Below are 15,407 nucleotides of genomic sequence, written 5' to 3'. Positions count from 1 at the left end.
AATTCCTTTTTTTATATTTATTTATATAATAAAATATAAATAAATATATTATTAATAAAAATAAATATTAATTTAATTCTTTTAATTATAGCCATTAAATTTAAAAGTTATTATTAAGGTTATTTAAGGTATAATAAATATATATACATTAAAAATAGGGGAGTTTATTATAATTTCTTATTATAATAATTACTTTTTTATATATTAAATATTATTATTATTATAAATTATGCTATATAAATTTATAATATTAATAATATTAATTAATATAATTAAAAGGTTATTTCTTTAAGCCTTGCTAATTTATAATTACCCTTGCAATTATTAATTAATATTAGCTAAGTTATATATTGCAATATAACATTTAGTAATATAGTAGTTAATTATTATTAATTATAAAAAAAAGAAAGGTAGAAGGCTTAATTATGCTAGCTATTTTATATGCAACGTTAAGGCTGCTGCCTATTAAGCATCTTAATGGGCCAAAGCTGCCTAGTCTTAAACAATCCTCCATATAAACAACACCCATTATTCCCATATTTATAATTTTATAATACTTTATATATTACCTTATTAATATTAAACTAAGCATTATTAAAATTAAATAATATAAGCAATATAAACTTAATAAAAAGTATTTATATAAGTTTTTATATAATAACTTATTTTATAAAATTGCTTATTATAATAATTATATTATATAATAATTTATATTTATTAAAAAAAAAAAAAGTAAGTAATTTGCTTTTATTAAAAATCTTACTTAATAAAAAGATAATTATTTATAAATTTACTTATATTAAAGCTTAGCATTATAATAAATATTTTATAATAAAAATTATTTTTATTAATAAAACTTAAAAAGTAATTATAATTATAATAATATAAATATATACTTTATAAAAATAATATATAAAAGTTAAAATAAAGTTATACTTAAAAAAAAGTTTTATTAAAAATAAGATTAAAAATAAGTAAATTAATATAAATTAAGTTTTTATAAATTTATATAAATATATAAGCTTTTTTACTTATATTAATATATATAATACCCTTAGCTAAGAATTTAACGTTAATTATAAAATAGCTTATTATAAAAATATTATAAATGCTATAAATTACTTTCCTTTTATTAATTATTAAATTATTATAACTTTTATTAAAGAAATTTATGCAAAAGATTTACTTATATAGCTAAGAATTATTTTTATTTAAGATAAAAATATCCTTAAAAAGTTTAAAATAATGCTTTTAAGTTATAATAATATTTAATAATATATAACTATAAAAAAGTAAAAAGGTAAGGTATTATAATAAATAATTAATAAAGGCACTTTATTTATAAATAGCTAAGTAAATAAATAATATTATAAAGATTTTAAGTAATATTATGCCTTATTTATATTTATATTAAATTAACTCCTTATAGCTATTAACTTTATTAAGGCCTTAAAATTTTTAAAATAATATAAGTTAAATATTAAAGGTAATATAAAGTATATTAATTTATATATTAATTAACATAATAATATTAATAATAACTTAATTAACTTATATAATATTAATTTTATAATAACTTAAGTTATTAATAAATTAAATAAGTTAAATTAACATTAATTAATATAAAATAAGGGCATAACTTTACATTAATTAATATTAACTTAGTTTATAAGCCCTTTATTTATATATTAATTAATAAGAATTTTATAAATATTATTATTATATATTAAATAATAAATAGCTTATTAAAAAATATCCTTTTTATTAATAAGGTAAATATAAATAAAATATTAATTATACTTTTAAAGCAATATTTTTACTTTTTAAAGTATAAGGTTAAGCTTAAGATAGTTAACTTATTTATATTTAATAATATTATTAAAGAAAGCTTTAATAAAACATAGCTTATTATAATATAAATGCTTATTAATATTATTAAGCAATACTTTAATAAGATTTATAAGTATTTTTTAATTAATACTTTTAATATAAAAGTTTTTTATAAATTAAGGAGCAATATTAACTATAAGCTTACCTTATAAGTAGCTATAATAATAATTAAAAAGCTTTTTATTTAAATAAAAGTAATTATAAAGCATAATAACTTATTTTAAGTATATATTTTCCTATAAATTAACATTAATTAATGTTAACTTATAACTCATTTTTATATTAAGTAATGTTAATTTATATATATATAATTAATTAATTATATAAAATATAATAAAGATTTAAATATTTTTATATTTTATAATTATCTTTTACTTAATAAAAAAAACTTATATTATTATATTTATTATAAATATAAGCAATTAATTATATTAATAAAATTTATAAAAATATAATATATATAATAATATATTTATAATAAATAAAAAGTAAATTAATATTTTTCACTTAGCAATTATTAATATTTACTTTAAAAACTAAGCTATAAAAAAGGCTATAATAAAGAAATATTTAACCTTAAAGAATATAAAAGGTTTTAATAATATTATTTATAATAATAAGGAAAATAACTTAAATTATATTTTTAATATTATAGCTAAGGTTAAAGTTATAAGCTATAAAAGGTTTAATATTAATGCTAATATTAATAATAAGCTTAATAAGCTTAATAAAGATAATAAAAATAATAAATTAATTAAGTTTATTTTTAAAAGCATTTAAATAAAGCTATTAGCTAATTATATTATAAATAATTAATTAATGCAATACTTAAATAAAAAGATAAATATAATAAAGAATATAATAATTTAATATATTAAATGTTATAAAATAGCTTTTTATTTTTATTAATTTTATTAAGGCTATATAATTTATAATAAAGTTTATTTCCTTTATAAGGCTAATATATTATAATTCTATAAGCTTTAATTAAATATTAAGCTATTATATTAAGGCTTTAAGCTTAAATAAAACTTAATAAGCCTTATATTAATTTTTATAATATTAATTATTAATAATATTAATAATTATTATAATTTAAATAATTTATTTTAAAAAAATATAACGCTTTTTATAAACTTTAATAATAATATATTTAATAAGGTAAACTTTAAGATAAGATATCTTAAGTGTTTAAGTAACTTAAATATATTTAATAAGTAAAAAAAGCATTAATAAAGGCAGCTATTATTAAAAGCTAAAAGTAATAATACTTATTACTTATTAAATAGCAATATAATATTATAATAAATATTAATATTAGTAAAAAGGCCATGTAAAATATATTAAACTGCATAAGTATATAGCAGGGAATAAATATAATTTTAAAGCTATTAAATTATATAAATAACTTATTATAATTAATTTACTTATATAATAATATCCTTGCTTATTATATTAAATATTATAAGTTAAATTATATTACTTTAAAGCCTTATATAAATAATATTATAAATATATACTTTAATAATTTAATTATTAATATTTAAAAGGTTAAGCTAATAAAAATTATAATAATTATCCCTTATAATAATAAAGTTTTTATTTTTAAAAATGCTAATAATAATAATAAGGCTGCTAAGGTTTACTTAAATAATAACTTACTTTAAATTTTTAATATTAAGTTTATAAATTTACTTAGCTTTTAAGCCTTATAAGTTTTAAATAAAATAGCAATATAATTAAATAAAGTTATATTAAAAGATTTAAAGATTAATAATAAACTTATTAACATAAAGGCTTATAAAGTAATAAAAAAAAAGATTAAAAGGAAAAAGGTAAGGTGCTTTAATTAAGATTTGCTTACTTAAAAGCCTTACTTTATAATATTAATAATTAAAGCCTTAAATACTTATAAATACTTAGCTTTAGCGTTAATTTATTTAATATTATTTTAATAAAATAAAAAGCAATTCTTAATTATATTTTAGCTTAATTCTTAATATAAACTTATATACTTTACTTATATGCTTAATAAGTAAATAAAAATAAATATATACTTATTATAATATTAACCCCTTAAGCTTAATTATAAGTACTTTAATTAATTAATATTAATTAATATAACTTTTTATTAAATTTTATATATTAATTAATGTTAACTTTATTTAATTATATCTTTATATTTCTTTATATTAATTAATATTAATTATATATATAATATAAATTATTAATTAATTATAAGATTTTATAAAGAATAATAAAAAAGGTTAACTTATATATATTATTTATTTATATTAATATATTTTTATAAAAAAAGGCAATTATTATTATTAACTTTAATAACTTTAACTTTAATATTAATATGCTTTTAATAAATATTATAATAAGCTTTATTAAGCTTAACTTATATTATATATATAGCTATAAGATTTAAATATAAATACCTTAAAGCTTTAACTATATTAATTAATATATTAATTACTTAATTTAATTAAAGCAAATAAAGTTAATAACTTAAATTATCTTAATAATAAATAACTTAACTTATAATTAAATTAAGTATAAAGCAATTATAAAGAAAGCTAAGTTATTAAATGCTTAATTATTATTTTAAGGCTAAATAAATAAATATTAACTTATTTATAATCTTACTTATTATAAAGTATAATATATTATATAATTTTAGCCTTTTTATTATATAATTTAAAAAACTTAGCACCTTAAGAAAATTTAAAATTTTATATTAAATATAATACATATAATTATTAAGTTTTATAACTTACTTACTTAGCTATTCTTAAAAATTATTAAGCTACTTATAAATATTAAAAAGTTAATAAAAAGTTTTAAGCATATTTTTTTTATAATTCTTATTATATAAAATCATAATATCCTTATTAATAAAAATAAAATTATATAAAATTAATTATAAGCACTTATTTAAAGCATTAAATTTAATAAAAACTTCTTAAATTAAATAAATATAAAGTAAATAATTATAAAGTTTAATATTAATTAAAAGCAATAAGTAATAAATATTTTAAGCAATAAGGTTTAAAAAGTTAATAAACATAAATATAATAACGTTAATAATATCCTTTTAAAGAAACTTAAATTTATTATAATAATTATTATATTTAACTTAAAAAATAATTTTAATATATTACCCTTAAATAATATATTTAACTATAATAATAAATTTAATAATATATTACCCTTAAATAATATATTTAATTATAATAATAAATTTAATAATATATTATCCTTAAATAATATATTTAGCTATAGCAATAAGTTTAATAATATATCTTAATATAACCTTAAAAATCCTATTTATATTAAAATTAATCTTAAAAAGCTATTTAAAACTATAACTTAAAAACTTAAGGCTATAAGAAAATATATAATAATATAATAAGAAAAGAAGTAATATGCTTAATAATAAGTAAAGATAGTAATTTAATTACTTAAGAATATAAGCATTTTATAAATTAATATTAAATAATGTTAATTATATATTTCTAAATTCCTTTTATTTATATTAATTAATATTAATTAATACTTAATAACTCTTAAATAAATATAATTAAGTTTATTATTATTATAATAAAAAAGTTTTTTTATTAAGGAAAAAATTTATATAAATATAATAATAAAATAATTTAAAAGAATAAAGATAAAATGCTTAAATACTTAAATAAAAGAAATTAATAATTTATTATTATATAAATTATACTTACTTTAAAAATAATATACTTTATTTTTAATACTTTTATAAATATAAAAGTAAGTTTTATATGCCTTAATATACTTCTTATTATTAAAAATAATAATTTTATTAATATTTATATTTTTAAAAGCCTTAAAGGCAATAATAAGGCCCTTAAAAGTAAGCTTATTAATAATCTTAAAAGGCATTTTAATAATATTAATTAAGAATATAAAGAAAGTAAATAAATTAAAATATAAATATAAATAAATAAAAAATTTAAAGATATTTAAATAAATAAGTTATACTTTTTAATATTTATATGCTATAATATATTTAATTAAATATTAAATGCTAAAGCTTATTTTATAATTATAAAGAAAAAGGAAAATTAAACCTTGCCTTTACTACTTATTTTAAAGAGGAAAAGTATTTAATAATAATTTTTATACCCCTTAAATATAATATATTTAGCCAGCTTACTAAGCAATATAAAAAAAATATTAATTAAAATCTTAGCAAAATATATAATTAAAAGGTAATAAAATAAAAAACTTAAAAAATATAAATTTCTTAATAAGAAATAATAAATTATATTATAAATAGCAAGCTTAAAAGCCTTAATAATAATATATTTAAAGATATTAAATAAGTTTAAAATAAATATAATATAATTTAAAATATTAATATTAAGTAAACTTATTTAAAAATTATTATATATATATATTATATATTTAATTAAATGTTATAATGCTATATTCCTTACTTAAAGATTACCCTTAATAATAATATAATCTTATATAAATTCCTTACTTAATTCTTTTAATATATTAAAAACGAGCTATTTAAATAATAAGGAATAGGTTTTGCTAAACCTTTTTAAGGATAACTTAAGAAAGAGCTTTAATATAATAAAGAGAGAAGATAGGAATAAAAGGGAGCTAAAGAAAGGGAAAAGATAAATATTTTAAAAATTCTTAAAAATAAGAAAAGCTTAATTAAAGCATTAAATATATAAAAAAAGAAAAGAATTAATTTTTTAAAAAAATATTTAAAATAAGCATAAAAGCTAGCTTTTTATAATTAATTAAAATTTAATATAATATTATTTTTTATATAATTTCTTATATTTATTAATATACCTTTTTTTAAATACTTTATAATAAATATTATAAAAATTATTAAAATAAAACTTTATTATTTTTAATTAAGCTTTTAAGTTATAAAATTTACTTTATTATAATTTTAATTATTATTATTATCTTTAATTCCTTATTTATTTATCTTATTATAATTTTTACTTTTTTATAAAAGCTTTAAATATTTTTAAAACTTATTTAATAATATATTTATTAATTATATTTTTTTAATTATTAAAATTTGCTTTAATAATTAATATTAATATAGCTATTAAAGATTTAAATATTTTTATAAAATAAAAAATAAATTTTTTTTTTTTAATTATTATATTAAGTATAATATATTAAATTTTATTAACTTTTACTTTTATTTCTTATAATACTTTTACTTTTAATATTTATGCTTTATATTTAATTACTTAGCTAACTTATTTATAAGCCTTTTAAATTATCTTTAAGTAAACTTTATTATTATTTTAATTATTTTAAGTTAATTAATATATTTTAAATTTTATTTATATTTATTATTAAAATAAATAAGTAAAAAAGATCCTTATATATATTAAGATAAGCATTTTTTATTAATTTTAAAATATTTTATAATATAATACTTAAGCTAAAAGCTTATTTAATTAAAGTTTTATTAAATTAATTATAAATTATTTAAAAATTTATATCTTATTATATATTAAATATTTAAAATTAAGTTATTAAATTAATTTATATTAAAAATATTATTTTCCTTATGCTCTTTTTATAATTAATAATAATTTTAATATATTATAATTTAAATAATTATTATTAAATAATTTCTTTTTATAATAAAAGCTTATTTCTTACTTTAATTACTTTTATATTATTAATTTTAATAAAGAAAATTAATATAAGTATTTAAATAACTTTATTAATTTTATTAAGCTTTAATTAAATAATAAATATTTAAGTAATAATATTAATAATAGCTTTAAGTATTTTAAAGTATATAATTTTAATTAAAAAAGCCTTAACTTAGTTTTATATCTTTTAATTATTCTTTTTTTAATTTTCCTTAAAGTAATTTTTAATAAACTTAATAATATATTATTTGTATAATATTTTATTAATTTATTTTAATTTTAATATAAACTTTTTATTAAAATTTTATATTTTATTTTTTAAGGTAATTATTAAATATTTATAAATAAGCGCTTTAATATTTTTATTTATTTTATTTTTTTTATTTTTTAATGCAAAATTATTTTATAATAAGCAATAATTTTTTATTTTATTAAAAATTATTATTATTTAATAATTAAGTATATAAATAAATATAATAATAAATTTATAATTTTTTATTAATTTATATTATTAATATTTCTTAAATAAGGTATAATTATAATATAAAGATTTTTTAAATAAAAATATAATATTTTAAAAGTTAAGAAATTATTAAGTTATAAAAATTATAATATATTAAGTTTTTAATTTTTTATATTTATAAAGCATTTTTTTTATATTAAAGAAATTAAAGATAAGAAAGGTTTAATATTATTTTATTAAATTTATTAACTTAATTAATTTTTTTAGCTTAAAATAAAAGTTAATATTTAAAAAATATTTTTATATTATTTTTATAAGCTTATTATTAAATATTATTTATTTTATATTAAAGAATAATAATTAATTAAGGGTTTAAGATTATTAAATATTATTTAAGTAAATTTTATTTATAATAATTTTTATTTTAAAAGAATTTTTAAAAAAGTTAATATTTACTTTTTAAATAAAGTTTTATTAATTTTAAATATTTATAATATTTAAGAATTATAATGCTTTATTAAATAGGTTTTTAAAGTTATTAAAATAAGAAAATTTTATAATTATTAATATTAAATTATTTTTTCTTAAATTAATAAGCTTAATTATTAAAATTAAGGTATTAAGATTTTAAGGTATTTTATAATATAAAAGTAATTAAAATTGCTTTTTTATCTTATTCTTTTAATTAAAAAATATTTTAACTTTTAATTATAAAGAAAAAAGGTAAAGAAAATAGGTAATAAAATAAAGAATAAGTAATAAAAGTTAAGTAATAAAAAAGAAAGATATAATAATAAAAAAGCCTTGCATTTTTAAAGATTATTATATAAGTAATTAAAATAAAAAGGATTAAAAATAAAAAAGAAATATAATTAATATTTAATTATAACTTAAGATAGTTTTTATAAATAATTATTATTTATTTTTAAATAAAAATTAAATAAAAAAAAGATTAATATATTAAAAATATATTATTATTAAAATAATTAAGTAATAGCTAATTTTTAACCTTTAATTAATAATAATATAAAGATAAAAAGAAAAAGAAAAAAAAGAGAAAAAAAGGAAAAGGGCTTAATTATAAATAAATAAGTATAGCAATATATATAAGCTAAAGTAATAAAAGCTATTAATTTATTACTTTTAAATTAAATAATAGCGTTAATTAAAAAAAAGGAATAATAAAAAGGCTTATAAGTTATTATTAAAAGCTATTAATTTATTATTTTATTAATAATTAAAGTAAAAAAATATATAGTTTTTTATTTTTTTTAAATAATAATTAATTATAAAGTACTTTTCTTTTAATTTATAAGTTTATTAAATATAAATTAAAATAAGTTACTTAATTAAAATTTCTTTATAATAAAAAGATAAATAACTTTTTTATAAATAAGGAATTAAAAGTAAGTAACTTTTTTTTAATAATAAATTAATCTTAATTAAAAGCAAGGTAATAAATTATTTCTTTTAATAATAAGATAGCTTATTATTAATATTGCTTGCTTTTTCTTATTATAATAACTTTATATATATAAATTTCTTTTTTTTCTTTAAGTTTTTTTTTTCTTTTTTTTTTTTTATATTTTCTTAATTTTAATTAGCCTTTAAGTTAAGTTAAAATTAAAGTAAAATATTATAATCTTTTTATTTTTAAATATTTTTTTATAATAATATTTTTATTATTAAATTTTTCTTAATTAAGGTTAAGGAGTTTAATATAAAAGGATTTCCTTTTTCTTTTTTAAGCTATTTATTATAACTTATAAGCTAAGTAAATTTTAATTAAGGGTATTTATACCTTTTTTAAGTTAAAAGGTATTTTTAATAAAGATTAATTTATTAAAATTATTCTTTATAATGCTTTTATAAAAAATATTTATATATATAAAATTATTAATATTAAATAAAATTAATATTTTACTTAATAATTTATTAATTTTATTTTTAAAAAGGTAATTAATAAATTATTTAATAAATTTTTAATAAGTTATAAAAAAAATAATTTTTAAATAATATTAAAAATTTAATTAAAAGCTATATAAATATTATTATTATTAAAAGAAATAATAAAGCTTCTTATAAAAAATATATAATAATAATATATAATTATTTTAATTATTATTATTAAGTAACTTTACTTATAACCTTTTATAATTATTAAAATGCTTTTTTTTATAAATATTGCTTAAAGCATATAAATTATAACTTTTCCTTAATTATAAATAAAAATATTTTTATTATAATTCTCTTTTTTAATTATTACTTTTTATATAATTTTTATAATAATGCTTATATTAATTATATTTATTATATTAAGAGATTTAATTATATTTTTAATAAATATAATAATATAAAAAAGGTATAAAAGGCTATAATAATTAAATAAATAAAGTTTAAAAATATACTTAATTTTATAATTATTATTAATAAAATAGCATAACTTAAAGGTATAATTAATTTTAATATTATTTAAAATAAAAAGATTAATATTATTTAAGATTAATAATTATAACCTTATAATATAAAATTCTTATTATATTAATTATAAAAATAAACTTTTTAATAAAGTATAAATAATAATTAAAATAAAAGGAAAAAGAAAAAAGTAAATTAAGTTATTAAAAAAAAAAGAAAGTTTTTAGTTTTAATAAGAAAATAATAAATAAATATATAATAAATTTTGCAATGCATTTTTTAAAAATATAATATTTCTTATTTAAATTTAAGATTAAATTTAATTAAATAAATAAATATATATATATATATATATAAGAAAAGATAATCCTTTTTTTTAAATAAATATTTAAGTTAAAATTTAAAAGTATTATTAAGCTAATTATATTAAGAATATTAAAAGTTATTTAATTAAAGTAAAGGAATATTAATAAATTATAAAGGCTTATTTCTTAAGTTTTTTTATTTTATATATAAATATATTATAAGTTTAATATTTTAAATATTAAAGTTTAAAGAATTTAATAAATTTAAACTTATAAATAATTAATATACTTAAGTAATAAATAAAAATATATTTAATTAATTTTAATAATAATTAAAGTTAAGGTTATTTAAGATAAGGTTAAATAAATTAAAATTTATTAAAATATTTAAAAAGAAATTATTATTATTTATAATATTTATAAGGTTGGTTTTTTAAAGTAAATAAGGTTTAAGTTTTTATATTTTAAAATAATTAATAAATCTTTTTAATTATTTTAATAAAAATATATTTAAAAAGTAAATATTATTAAGTATTTAAAGTTTATAAATATTATTATAATAAATTTTATAAATAATAAAAAAATTAAATTAATAATAAATTAACTTTTAAAATAAAAAATAATTAACTTTTCTTTACTTATTAATAAGCAAAATTAAATTATTCTTTTTTAAGGAAATAAATTAAGAAAAATTATAATATATATTTTATTATATAGCTTTCCTCTTATAATTAAAGATTAATTTAATTATTGCTTTTATATTTTATAAAAAATTAAAAAGTAATTAAAGTTAAGAATTAAAAGTATTTTAAGGAAATATATTTAAAGTTTAAGTTTAAATATATTATATAAAAATAATAATTTTAATTAAAATAATTAATTTAAAGCTATAAAGAAAATAAAAGAAATTTTTTTTATAAAATTTTTTAAGTAAAGTTTAATTAATAAAAAAAGCATAAAGTAAGATTTATACTTAGCCTTTAATTCCTTTATTAAGCATTTTTTTAATAATAATAATAATAATAAAGTATTTATATTTAATAATATTATTAATATAAGAGTTATATATTAAGATTATATTTTTTTTAACTTTAATTATTAAAAAATATTAAGTAAATTAATTTATATTTTTTTATTTTTTATTTATTATTATCTTTATTAAAAGCCTTTATTTAAAAAGGAATTTTTAAATAAAGAACTTTTTAATGCTTTTTAAGTTAATTATTTTAAAAGGCATAGCTTTAATTTATTTTATTAAGTTATATTATTTTTTAATTAACTTATTATATTTTTAATTAAAAGATAAATATTAAATATTAATATAAATTTTAATAAATAATTAATTTAATATAATTAAAATAATTTTATTATTATAAATTTAAGTATCTTATTTATTATAATAAGAATAATTAATAATAACTTTTTTAATATTAATATATATTCTTTTTTAATAATATATAACTTAAATTTAAAAATAAATAATATTTTTTTTATAATGCTTAAAAGGAATATAATAATTTTTAATAATTTCCTTTCTTTAATTAAAATTATTTATAACTTATTATTATAAGAAATTTTTTTTAAGTTATCTTTAAAAAATTTCTTTATAAATAAAAAAATAATAAATTCTTTTATAAAAGAATAATTATTATTATAATATTAAGTTTTTAAGATAAGTTTTATAATAAAAGTATTAAGTAATTTTAAGTAATTTTTTTAATTAAAAATAATTATTAAGTAATAATAATTTTTAATTAAATAATTAAAGTTAAGATAATTAATTAAAAAAAGTATTATATTAATTTTTAATATTTCTTTTAAATTTATAATTTACTTTATTTAATAACTTTAATAACTTTTTAAAAAGTATATTTATAATAATATTTTTAAAGCTTTTAATATAATAAATAATAAAATTATATATTTTAATTATTATTAGCTATCTTATAATATAAATGCTTAATATATTTAAAGTAAATTTCTTTAATTATTAAATTAAAATATTTAAATTTATTTTTAAAATAAAGTAAATATTATAAATATAAAAGTATAAGTACTTAATTATATATAAAATAGCTTTATATTTTTATTTTATTATATTATATAGCTTTTTAACCTTTATTTAAGTATTACTTTTATATTAAATTAAGTATTATAATTTATTTTTAATTTATATAAAGTATATACTTTATTTTTTAAAACTTATATTTATTATAAAAATAATTTTATTATTAAAATAATTAATATTAATTAAGTATAGCTTTAAAGTAATTATAGCTTTAAAAATATTTATAACTTTTTAATAATTTAAGATTTATTAATAAAATATTTTTTTTTTTAAAAGATTAAATAATAATTTAATAATAATTTTATAAAAAGGTATTTATGCTTTATAAAAGTTTAATAAGCTTAAAAAGAATTTAAGCTTAATTATATTTTTTATAAGTATTTTATTTATTAATTTTAATAATCTTTTTATTTAATAAAAATTAATTAAGTATTTTATAAGTATAGCTAATAATATTAACTTATTACTTATATTATTTTAATTTAATAATATTAATTACTTTTTTAATTAACTTAAAATTATAAAAAAATATTATTAAAATTCTTAATATACTTAATTATATATTTTTAAACTTTTAATAAAATAAATACTTTTTTATTTTTATAATTTATCTTTAAGCCCTTAATTATAATATTATTAAAAAAGAATTTATATATTATAAGAATTAAGTTATAAAAGATTTAAATTATATATTATATAAATTAAATAATAAAATTTATAGCTTTTATAAATAACTTATATTATTAAAATAATTTAATTAAAATAAAGAAAGTTATAATATTTTAAATTTTTTTATTTAATTTAATTTAATTATATTTTAAGAAAAAGTTAAAAAAAAATAATATTTTATATATTATAAACTTTTTAATAAATTTATTTATTAATAATAAAATAAAGATATTTTTAATTATAATTTTATTAGCTTTTAAAATATTATTAATAAATTAATAATTAAAGTTCTTTTTTTTTTAATAAGAAATTATTAATTTTTATAAATAATATAAAATTTCTTAATAACTTTATTAACTTATTAATTCTTAAGCATTTTAATAATTATTTTCTTTAAGGTTTTTAAAAATTAAATTATTTTTACTTAATATGCTTTATAAAAAATTATTTAAATAAATTATAATAATGCTATATTAATATTAATTTAAGTAATATAAAATTAATTTTATATTAAAGATTTTTTTTAATTAAAAAATAAATAAATAAATATTTCTTTTTCTTACTTTAAAAAGGAATTATAATTTTTTTATAAAAAAATATTTAATTAATTAAGTATTAATTTTAATTCTTTATTAATTAAAGAAAACTTAAATTAAATTTAAGCATTATATTTATTTTTATAATTTTTATTTATAATTAATTTTTTTTTTTATAAGTAAGTTTTTAATTAATTATGCCTTTAAAAATAATATTATTAAAAAAATAATTATTTATAAAATAAACTTTAATGCTTATTTATTTATAAAGAGTTTTAATTAAAAGTTAAATAGTTTTATTAATTAATTTAATAATAATTAAAGTAAAAAGAATTTTATTAATTTATTTTTTAATATATATAGCTTTTTTTTATAAATAAATATTATAAATATAAGTTAATATTTATTAACTTTTTTTTTAATTTAATAAATTTTTTAAACTTTAGCTTAAAAGTTTTTTATAAATATAAAGATTAAACTTTTTATATTTTTATTTAAAAAAATACTTAAAATCTTTTTATTTTTTTTTATCTTAATATTAAGATAAATTAATATAATTAATATATTAATTAATATTAAGCTTTAATTAAAACTTAAAAAAAATAAAAAAATACTTTTAAAAGTTAATAAATACTTTTAAGAAACTTAAGCTTTCTTAAATAAAGCTATTTTAAAAAGCTTTTAATTTTTTTATTTTAAATTATATATTACTTTAATATTATTAAGAGTAAAATAAGTATAAAGATATTTCTTTAATTATTTAAATATTAAGTTTATATTTAAGAAAAAGAATATTTTTAAAAAAATATAATATAAGGTATTAAGGGCCTTATTATTAATAATAAAAAATATAGTTTTAATTTTATTTAAATTAATATAAATTTATTTTTTTATAATTTTAATTAAAAATAAGAAATCTTTATTATATATTATTAAGTTTATATTATTAAATAAAGCATATAAAAATTTATTATATTTATAATATAATAAGGGTAAAAAATTTATTTTAACTTTAATATTTAAAAAAATAAGTTATAAAAAGTAATTATTTATTTTTATATAAATTATTAAATAAGTTAAATTAAAATATTCTTAATTAATTATATTTATAATAAATATAATAATAAAATTAACTTAATATTAAATAATTTATAATAAATTAATTAAAGTATTAACCTTAATATTATTTTTTAAGAAAGTAATTATATTAACTTTAAGAAATAAGTTTTTAATATAATTCTTAAAATATATTAACTTAAAAAGTATCTTTAATAAAATATATACTTTAAATTATATTATTAATAAGTATTTAATTAAAGTTAAATTAATATTACTAAGTATTAAAATATTTATAATATTTATTTTAATAATTAT

The sequence above is a fragment of the Diaporthe citri genome, assembly GCF_014595645.1.
Source record: "Diaporthe citri strain NFHF-8-4 chromosome Unknown scaffold_9, whole genome shotgun sequence".
Taxonomy (NCBI): Eukaryota; Fungi; Ascomycota; class Sordariomycetes; order Diaporthales; family Diaporthaceae; genus Diaporthe; species Diaporthe citri.
Note: the sequence above shows the minus strand (reverse complement) of the source record.